This window comes from Salvelinus sp. IW2-2015, unplaced genomic scaffold (assembly GCF_002910315.2).
Source record: "Salvelinus sp. IW2-2015 unplaced genomic scaffold, ASM291031v2 Un_scaffold83, whole genome shotgun sequence".
NCBI classification, from domain to species: Eukaryota; Metazoa; Chordata; class Actinopteri; order Salmoniformes; family Salmonidae; genus Salvelinus; species Salvelinus sp. IW2-2015.
The window spans coordinates 2,171,367-2,182,966 of NW_019942514.1; positions in this window are offsets into that span (position 1 = coordinate 2,171,367).

Consider the following 11,600-nt stretch of genomic DNA (forward strand, 5'->3'; position numbering starts at 1 on the left):
TCTTGTGGGCTGTAAACAGAATATGTTTTGGATAAAAAATGGACTTGTTGTCACTGACTAAACAAAAAGGTGGTTATGTTATGTTCTTTATACCGACTTGCCTAAACTATAAATGGAACGTTTATATAGGTAACGTAAAGTGGTAATTGTGCGGTTACTAGAAGGAGATTAGGTAATAATTTATGAGCACCTTCTATAGGGTATTTTTTTAATATATCTATTTAATTATTTTTCGAAATTAGGTGCGGTCTAAGATTTTAGACTAAAATATTATGCACTTATAATTGGGTGGTACCCATAATGCACATGAGTAGAAGATGATAACCTAATCAAAATACTTTGGGAAACGAGAGGTTAAACACTATAATCCAAAACTCTCCTAAAAACACTCAACAGCACAATGTAAATAAATAACTTAGAACGAAATATTACGAAAACAGCAACAACCAAAACATGACGGAGAGTAAGACAAGGGGAACCGATTACAAAACGAAAACGTGACTCTTCTACAGACACTGATGATTTAATATTTCCACCACCGGGAAGTGGTAAAGGTCGAAACCGATCTGTTAAAATCAATAAATGACAAACTGGGTATACTTGAATAGTTAGTAAGGATATAAAAGAGTTGAAGGCAAGTTATTTCACTTATCATTCACTGTATCACAATTCCAGTGGGTCAGAAGTTTACATACACTAAGTTGACTGTGCCTTTAAACAGCTTGGAAAATTCCAGAAAATGATGTTATGGCTTTAGAAGCTTCTGATAGGCTAATTGACATCATTTGAGTCAATTGGAGGTGTACCTGTGGATGTATTTCAAGGTCTACCTTCAAACTCAGTGCCTCTTTGCTTGACAACATGGGGAAATCAAAAGAAATCAGCCAAAATTGTAGATCTCCACAAGTCTGGTTCATCCTTGGGAGACAAATGCTCTCATGGGATAACTTATACACAGTTGAAGTCTTAAATTTACATACACCGCTCAGTAAGAAGACGTGATCTGTCTCCTAAAGATGAACGTACTTTGGTGTGAAAAGTGCAAATCAATCCCAGAATAACAGCAAAGGACCTTGTGAAGATGCTGGAGGAAACAGGTAGAAAAGTATATATATCCACAGTAAAACGAGTCCTATATCGACATAACATGAAAGGCTGCTCAGCAAGGAAGAAGCCACTGCTCCAAAACTGCCATTAAAAAGCCAGACTACGGTTTGCAAAAGCACATGCGGACAAAGATGGTACTTTTTGGAAAAATGTCCTCTGGTCTGATGAAACAAAAATAGAACTGTTTGGCCATAACGACCATCGTTATGTTTGGAGGAAAAAGGGGGAGGCTTGCAAGTCGAAGAACACCATCCCAACCGTGAAGCACGGGGGTGGCAGCATCATGTTGTGGGGGTGTTTGTTGCAGGAGAGACTGGTGCACTTCACAAAATTGATGGCATCATGAGGTAGGAAAATTATGTGGATATATTGAAGCAACATCTCAAGACATCAGTCAGGAAGTTAAAGCTTGGTCGCAAATGGGTCTTCCAACTGAACAATGACCACAAGCATACTTCCAAAGTTGTGGCAAAATGGCTTAACTTCTCTGGGATATGTGGGACGCTAACATCCCACTTGGCCAAAAGCCAGTAAAAATGCAGAGCACCAAATTCAAATAAATTACTATAAAAATCAAACTTTCATTAAATCACACCTGAAAGATACCAAATTAAAGCTACACTGGTTGGGAATCCAGCCAACATGTCAGAATTCAAATAGGCTTTTCGGCGAAAGCAAACGATGCTATTATTTGAGGATAGCAACATAGTAAACAAAGCGAGAGAAGCATATTTCAACCCTGCAGGCGCGACACAAAACACAGAAATAAAAATATAATTCATGCCTTACCTTTGACGAGCTTCTGTTGATGGCACTCCAATATGTCCCATAAACATCACAAATGGTCCTTTTGTTCGATTAATTCCGTCGATATATATCCAAAATGACCATTTATTTGGCGCGTTTGATCCAGAAAAACACCGGTTCCAACTTGTGAAACGGGACTACAAAATATCTCAAAAGTTACCTGTAAACTTTGCCAAAACATTTCAAACTACTTTTGTAATACAACTTTAGGTATTTTTTAACGTAAATAATCGATAAAATTGAAGACGGGATGATCTGTGTTCAATACAGGATTAAAACAAACTGTAGCTAGCTTTCTGGTCATGCGCCTCTAACAAACAGGACACTTCGAGTGACCCTTGTTCAAGATGGCCGTACTTCTTCATTACACAAAGGAAAAACCCTCAACCAATTTCTAAAGACTGTTGACATCCAGTGGAATCAGTAGGAACTGCAAGAAGGTCAATTAGAAATCTGTATTCCCAATGWAWTTCAGCTTTTATTTCTTTCATCACATTCCCAGTGGRTCARAAGTTTACATACACTCCCGGCCTGTAAGAGATCCCGGCCGGTAGGARAGGGTAAAATCAAACCTGGCAAAGAATAGGGCCCACCTGRCCTGAAGCGGRTTCAGCCTCTTCGCTGGTCGAATATACTCTAGGTTCCGGTGGTCCGTCCAAACAAGGAATGGGTGTTGAGCAYCCTCCAGCTTAATTCCGCTCTGCAGGAGACAGCTTCCGTGAGAAGAAAGCGCATGGATGGAGTTTAGGCGGTTATCCAGTGCATTGGGAGAGAACAGCCCCAACTCCAACCTCGGAGGYGTCCACCTCCACGATGAAGGGGAGAGACGGGTCAGGATGAGCCAGAACAGGTRCGTTTGTAAAACATTCCTTGAGCTCATGGAAGGCTTCGTTGGCCTCCTCAKTCCAGCGCAACTGTCTAAGACCTCCCTTCTGAAAGGGGCCACCACTGTGACCGAAACCCCTAATGAAGCACCTGAAATAGTTGGAAAAACCTAGGAAGCGCTGSACMGCCTTTATGTTGGATGGAACAGGYCACAACCATACTGCACTGACCCTCTGCTCTTCCATCTCAACTCCCGCGGTGGATATCCGATTGTCCAGGAAGGAGACCGCCTGCTGGAAGAAAAGGCACTTCTCCGCCTTGGCTTACAGGTGATGCCCGATCAGCCTCTCCAAAACAGACCTGACATGAGAGACATGTTGCTCGCGTGTAGTGGAGTACACCAAGATGTTGTCTATGTACACCACTACACAGCGACCCAACATGTCTCTAAACACCTCGTTAATGAAGGATTGAAACACCAAGGGTGCATTTGTCAGGCCGTAGGGCATTACCCTGTATTCGTAGTGCCCGGTGCTGAAGGCGGTCTTCCATTCATCCCCCCTCTCTGATGCGCACCAGGTTGTAGGCACTGCGTAAATCCAATTTGGTAAAGTACTGAGCACCGTGCATCTGTTTGATCACAGTRGGTATGAGGTAGGGGATAACTGAATTGAACAGTTGTCTTATTCAGTGTCCGGTAATTGATACAGGGGTGGAGACCTCTGTCCTTYTTCTTCATGAAAAGAAAGCWGGAGGAGGCCGGAGAGGTGGACGGACGGAGGAATCCTTGTGCCAGCGCCTCCTGGACGTAGACCTCCATGGCTTTGGTCTCTGCATGCGAGAGAGGGTAGATGTGCCCCCACAGGAGGGTAGAACCAGGCAGTAGGTCGATAGTGCAGTACCATGGGCAAAGAAGAGGCAGGCACGTGGCACGAGTCTTCGAAAAAGCCACCTATAGGTCCCGGTATTCCTCCGGGACAGGGAYGTGGGTGGCCTGGTCCGGACTTTCCACAGAGACACCTCCCTGACACTCCTGCGACCATCCCAACAACCTCCTCTCTCTCTCCTCTCCACAATATCCTGGGGTTAAGCAACTGTAACCAGGGGAAACCTAAAACTACAGTGCAGGAGAGTCTAAGATGAGGAAAGTGATGCGTTCACGGTGGTTGTGATGAACTGTGAAGGAAATGGGAATCGTGGTCTGGCACACCAGTCCTGTTCCTAGGGGACGGTTGTCTAGAGCATGGACTGGGATAGGGGGTTGTAAAGGGACTAGAGAAATGCATAATGATAAGGCCACTGACCGTTCTAGGAAATTGCCTGCAGAGCCTGAGTCCACTAGTGACTCAGGACTCAGTGGGGGGCCAGGATATTCCGGGAAGGTGACAGGAAGGAGGACGGGCTGGGTCCACGCCTACCTGGGAAGATGCAGGGGCRCTCCTCGGCCTTTCGCTTCCTCGCTTGGTTCTCCTTCTGGGACATGTGTTCCAGGGGTGGTCCGACTCCCCGCAGTAGGAGCAGAGACCCTGTTGACAGTGGCGTTGACATCCTCGGGGGGAAGATGCGTCGTGCCCACCTCCATGGGCTCAGTCTCACTGGAGGTTCCTGGAAGAGACCCGAACCCCCGGGATGGGCGACGAYGGGCACAGAAGAGATTATCTAGGCGGATGGCCATGGCGATGAGGCCAGCTCGGTCAGGCCAGCTCGGTCTGRACATCCGCCTGTAGCCCGCCGCAGAAAACTGTCAACAGGGCCTGGTCGTTCCAGCCAGTGGACGCAGCCACCGCCTGGAAAACCAGAGCGTACTGAGACGCTGTCCTGGACCCCAGGCGTAGACGGAGGAGACGCTGACCTCCCTCTCGGCCCTCTGTAGGGTGGTCGAAAATGGCACGGAAGAGTTGGGTGAAGCGCTCATAGGACTGCACTTCTGGACCGTCCCTCTCCAGCGTGCGCCCCACTCGAGAACCCGGTGTCAGCACCGAGATCACCAAGGCCACCTTGTCCCTGTTGGAGTCCATCCTGGCATGACGGGCAAGGTGGAGGTCACACTGCAGGAGAAACCCCCTACAGTGAGCTAGGGTGCTGACAAAGCTGATCGGGTTATGTAGATGGTGGTGGGGTGGCTGGAATGACCGCGGGGAGCTGGGAAGGTGGTGTAGCCTGCAGCTGGYGTACGGTTCGGAGCACCTTGTCCATAGCCGTCCCAAGGTGCTTCGCTCCTATAGCAGCGAGGTCGGGATGTCCTGCTACTTCCTGTTCTCTTGGGTCGGTCATTCTGTCACAAGTGTAGAAAGGAGTAGGCAGGAGGTAGTCACAGGTTTAGAACTACTGAGTTCATTAAACCACTATATATAAAAGCGTGACGAAAACCCAAAGTGCAAAATTATAAAGTACTYAGGACATAGTAGGAGAGATTCCTCTCAGGAAACAAGCAACATTTACAATGACCGACAAAGACAAATGACAGAGGGAGTGATAGAGTGGGGATTGGAACCAGGTGTGTGTAATGATGACGAGACAAGTCCGGGGTTGAAGAGTTCGGCAGCAGCTAGAAGGCCGGCGACGCCGAACGCCTGAGCTGGACAGGAGGGGGAGCCAAAGCGAAGGTTGGTATCTATGTTAAATTGATTAAATGAATGCAACTTAAATATAARTAACATACATTTTTCTGAACTATTTGAATCTGTTACTTGGAGTTATTGCACCTGTTACTGAAATAGTTATTCCAGTCTCTCAGTCTTCCCAACCCTGGCAGTCATTCTGAATGCAGTCTGCGGGTGAATAAAAATGTAAAATGTTGGATATCCCCACTCTGGCTGAATTCCAATAGGAATTACAAATCACCTTGCAAGCCAGCATAATGTGATTTGCAGGCCTGATGTGGCCTGTAAACTATGAGTGTCAGGCCACTGTATTAGAGTAAAACTAGGCCGTCAAAACAAGACCTTGTGAAATWTGTATTGTATTGTCTTAAATAATTGTATTTTAATGTCAACCTATTCACTTAGGATCTCACTTGGTGAAGGCAAAAAGACTGAAAATGAAGGAGTGCAACAACCATGCCTCTGTCACTTGCAAACACAGTCATGGGTGGTACTGTTAACTCTAAAATTCAAAACATTTCTGGTTTTGCATTTTTTAATGGCTCTTATTTGGCTCCAACTTGCACCTTGATTTTTAAGATGCACCATGCACCATGGACATACATACTCTGACACCCAAACCACATCACGTCATAACTATCACTGTGCCACAGAAAGGAATAAGGATAAGCTTACAACATCCTTTGGTGAATGTATTTTATGGAAATACAAGATGTTCAAGGTGGTTAATATATTGCAGGAAAAAAAGTAAGAAAGTGGAAATGAAACAAGATGTCAAACAGTAATCAGCACAGTGAAAAATAAGAATCTCCTGACGTGTTTTATTTCAATACGACAAAGAGGAKTTCTAAGTGCAGCATTGTCTTTATCAAAGAAAACTGTGTGCGTGGGAGGGCAGCAGTCATAGGGGAAAGAAGTTGATCATTGCTATGGACACTACCATGCTGACCACACCGCTAGTGTTGCATGCAATGCAAAACAAATGTACACATTTTATGTCACACTTACAGTGAAATGCTTACTTACAAGCCCTAACCAACAATGCAGTAAAAAATAAATAAAATAAAAATAAAAATAAGAAATAAAAGTAACAAATAATTAAAGAGCAGCAGTTAAATAACAATAGCGCTGCTATATGCAGGGGATACCGGTACAGAGTCAATGCGCGGGGGCACCGGTTAGTCGAGGTAATTGAGGTAATATATACATGTAGGTAAAGTTATTAAAGTGAATATGCATAGATAATAACAGAGAGTAGCAGCAGTTAAATAACTATAGTGCGGCTATATGCAGGGGATACCGGTACAGAGTCAATGTGTGGGGGCACCGGTTAGTCGAGGTAATTGAGGTAATATGTACATGTACAGTAGGTAGAGTTATTAAAGTGACAATGCATAGATAATAACAGAGAGTAGCGATGGCGGATGCGCGAGCGAGCGTGTAAGATTAGGGATTCTTCAAATAAAAAAAGAAATTGCATTTCACAATTCACACAAAAAGAATATGTGTGTGTGTGTGTGTTTGTAGGTGGGAGTGTCCTGGTCCCCGCTGCACGTTAGCACCCGCTATCTATAGGTAGACAGACACAGATGGTGTTCACAACAACAACAGTGGTAGCAGCAAGGTCAATCAACATGTCACGCTCTACTTGATAATCAATGCTTTCATTTGGCACAACATGTAAGGGTCTAGGGAAAACACCAGAAAATGCAGAAGCACTTCATTCCTTCAAAATGTATGTTCAGTCAGTGTTTGGGTTAATACAGTACATGTGAAAAATAATACATGTGCTTATGATGCGTTATAAAGTGGGTATTTATCCTGTTACCATTTATACTAAGATTCCTCTAACATTGGAGAAGATCGAAGCGCCATAGAGGGCACTAGGCAATTCACCTGCCCTTTCAATAGCCTTGTATCAGACACCATGCCAGGTTCCCGTGTCCCTCTCAACTGAATCTGCACTGTTTGGCGAATGCACCTTTCATTTCTCTCATCGCCATACTCCACCCTTCTCTTCCCCCTAGAAGGAGCCCCATTTCGGGGGGTTGAAAAGCCCTGGCACCGCACCTCTGGATAGGAAGTGTGTCTCTAAGGGATAAGACGATATCCACTGCCAAAACACACTATGGAGACTAGTTCTATGGACTCTCAGATGTCCCAATGGAAAAATGGAACAGCCCCTCTCCAACAACAACTGGGTCTCTCTGTGTGAGCGTTCAGATCCATCCGTATCCTTGGAGAGACTGGGAAGGGMCCCTGCCAAGGGCCCTGATGGCCCCGCTCTGGCCCGACAGGCACTGTGGCGGTTCCGACTGTGGGAAGGTGTCTCGTAGAGTAGGCCAGAAGGCTGAACTGAAAAACCTTAACTGACACTTGAGTCTATATTAAACTTAAACTCTACCAAATAAAACGATGGCAGAGCCGCAAAAGCACTTCTGTGCAAGGGTGTTGATTTACATAGCGATTCTGAAAGAAAAACAGTACTGCCACAAAAGTATACATTATGGGGACAGCTAAACAGTATTTCCCCATCAACAGCTCAATGAAAAAGGTCCCCTCTTGAACTGAAAGAGAGGCTCCTTTTGTGGGGGAAGCCCCTCCCATCCGAACATACCAAAGTCATTAATTTATTAATTTAASCCATTACAAACATCAAAGCATACATTTTCCACTCAGCTAAACATATCATGATTTATCTTAATTGAACTTTTGCAGTTGGTTTAATACATAATACAATATAGCACAATATAAAACATTTACCCAGCTTACCCAGAAGCTACAGAGACAGAGAGAGAGGAACGGAAACAAACAAAAAGAGAGCTCATCCAAAACATTGATAAATACAATAAATGTCATTTCAATTATACATGAAAGCTTGTCTGCGTATTCCTTAGACCATACCAAACTGTTACTGGGGAGGTAAGAATAATGTGTGTAATGTATGAACTGAGATCGCTAAGTTAACTGTCAACACATTTGACAGAGCAGGGAGGGGGAGATTAGTGTGTGTGTGTGAGTGTGTTAGTTTACCAAATGTTGCCCGCGGCCGGTGACTGACTTCTCCGTCACAGAGGGGCTATTGTAAACCCTTCTCCAGCTGGGGATGGGTCTGTGGTGACCCAGAAGGCCAGATGTACTGGGTGGATCACACATAGGTACACATACACACGTACTATACGCACATTCACAGTTATATACTTGTCCTATTCTTTTCATTTCTGATCCATGTTACCGTGTCCTCTCTCCTCAAAACATTTTTTAAAGTCAAATGGCAGCCTTTAGTGAATGAAGATTGCGTAACACATCTCAGGGAATGGAATTTCATAAATACATGTCAGGGTCAATGCGTTCCAAGCTCAACAACTTTCTAGGGGGATCAGGAGGCATTGGATTTTGAAGGGAAAATACATCCCAAATTGACTGATAATTTGGTCAACATATCCAAACCACAACTGAAATACCAATATTTTCTGTATTACTTTAAACTGGGCCCACCCCCCCTTATTTTCTGTATTACTTTAAACTGGGCCCACCCCCCCCCTGGATACACGTTTAGTTTTTTGCGCTAGCACTACACAGCTGATTCAAATAATCAAAGCATGATGATGAGTTGGTTGTTTGAATCAGCTGTGTAGTGTGGGTGCAAAAACCAAAACGTGCACCTGGGGGGCCAGGACGGCGTTTGGGAAACCCTGCTTTAAACTGTTGGCTCAGAAAGTAACCACGCTTGGCATAGCCCCCCTCCCTGGGATAACGTTTTTGTAGAACGACTGTGAGAAAGTCAGTTCTGAGGTGCGTTCAGTTTGATTGAATGTTTGCTTTGTTGCGTAATGGCTTGTCCTGAACCACACGATTCCCCAAAACGTTCTTGAACAGACTTTGAGATAGCACCCGTTTGCTCAGTCTGGTGGTTGTGGCGGGTGTGGCTTGAAGCAAAGAGTGACGTATTTGAAGGGCAGCGGTGCATTTTCAATCCACAGGCCAAACCCCTTCCCGTTTTTCAACCGGTCCTTCAGAACAGCACCATTCCCGTTTAATTAAATATTTCATTATGTTTTTTTCACACTGAATGTAGCTCTGGTGACTTTTMTTCTTCAAAATGTATGAAAAGAAAAATGGTCACACCATTAAAATCTAATTTCCCCCTCCAAAATGTTGCCTAAAAACATATTGGTCTACATTATCTGGCTGGTGTGTTATTTAGCAATAAGCATTATCACCTGTAGCCCAACTGATGCCACATTATGGCTATAAATAGGCTGAAGCATGGGATTGCCCATCTGTACTTGTACTAGTCATTAGCTAGATCAGTCAACTTTCTCTGTCATGGCCCCCTTTCATCCTGGGGGAATGTCATATGGTGTAACAAGTTATCTCACAGAATGAAGGGTTTGTTAAGAAGAGAGAGGGGAGAGAATCAAATTGATGTATATAGCCCTTCTTACGTCAGCTGATGTCACAAAGTGCTGTACAGAAACCCAGCCTAAAACCCCAAACAGCAAGCGATGCAGGTGTAGAAGCACGGTGGCTAGGAAAAACTCCCTAGAAAGGCCAGAACCTAGGAAGTAACCTAGAGAGGACCCAGGCTATGAGGGGTAGCCAGTCCTCTTCTGGCTGTGCCGGGTGGAGATTATAACAGAACATGGCCAAGATGTTCATAGATGACCAGCAGGGTCAGATAATAATAATCACAGTGGTTGTAGAGGTCAGGTCAGCACCTCAGGAGTAAATGTCAGTTGRCTTTTCATAGCAGATCATTGAGAGYATCTCTACCGCTCCTACTGTCTCTAGAGAGTTGAAAACAGCAGGTCTGGGACAGGTAGCACATCCGGTGAACAGGTCAGGGTTCCATAGCCRCAGGCAGAACAGTTGAAACTGAAGCAGCAGCACAACCAGGTGGACTGGGGACAGCAAGCCTCCTTACAAGTACTATGTAGTGTAAAGCTACAGAAAGCCAGTAGCTAAGGGGGGGAAATCATTTCCAATCCATCGTGGTATATTATTGAGGTGTTGAAATTGGCCTCTCTAATATTTGACACAGACACATGAAGAAGAATTACTAACAGTCTGAGGCTGTGTAGGCTAGCCGTGCACAACTCGGGCATAACTCAAGTTCCTCGAGTTCCACAAGACTGACCTTCCTCAGTCCCACCAGAAGAGGACCCATAGGTCTACTATAGATCACAACTCATTTTATGGGTACTGAGAAGGCCATTCTGTTAGTGACCAGATGTGTGACTCTATTCATGCTCAAGGATTGGACATTACATGACCTTCTCTGAGACTGACAGTGAAGAACGGAGCCCCACTACTACACATGGTTAACACCAATGGTGCTTGAGTGAGCTGCAGGAGTTGGTGAGGGGACTGTAAGAGGGTGTTTGTTAGAATAAACGTGAGAGGGGGTTTGTACACCAATGGTGCTAAAAAGGAGAGGAAGTAAGTACATTGGTCAAGGTCTGGTGGCCTTGTCTCTGGTCGACCTAACGCTTGTTTTCTCATCTGGCACCCTCCAGACAGACTCAGTTGTTTAAGGAGCTCAAGGGGGGACATGTCCTGCAAACAGGGTTCTTTCCTGATCTCAAACCTGGTGGTGACCCAGGTACCCTGACACCCTCTGTGACCCCCAAAGTCAATCAGAACCGGGTGTTGCTATGGTACAACAAGAATGAGACATCCGAGGTTCAGATATTTGGAACTGTGAGGCCTGTGGTGAGATCACACAGTATTTTACAGTACACGTCAGGGGGTGGGACATGTCAACTTCTCTGTATTTGCTTTAGATGGTTGTATTGTATTATATTTTTTATAGGCTCCACTCCCTTTATTCAATTTCATATAAAAATTCTCATCGCCTTACAGTACTTCAAAGCTATTTCCACTTCATTTGGCATTTTAACCACACTGTCCCGCTGTGTTCCTCCCTGCCAAAACTGTTTTTAGCTAGAAAACCTAGGGGACAGCAGTGACTCACTTAGTCCAGTCATTAGATAATGGTTTTCTTTTGAGACATTCAAATATAAACACTATTATTCCCTGACTGTGAATGAGGGAAGTCAAGTGTTATTTTCCTGGGGGTTGTCAGGGGATTACCAGCACTGCAGTGAGCCCATCTGTTGTCGACTGGGCGAGCCTACAGAACAATTGACCTGTAACCCGCCACAATATTGTTTTCAATGTTGTTTTCAACGGTGGAGTTATGAGGGATTTTCACTATGATTTATACGATAAATACCATGTGTCATACTAATATTG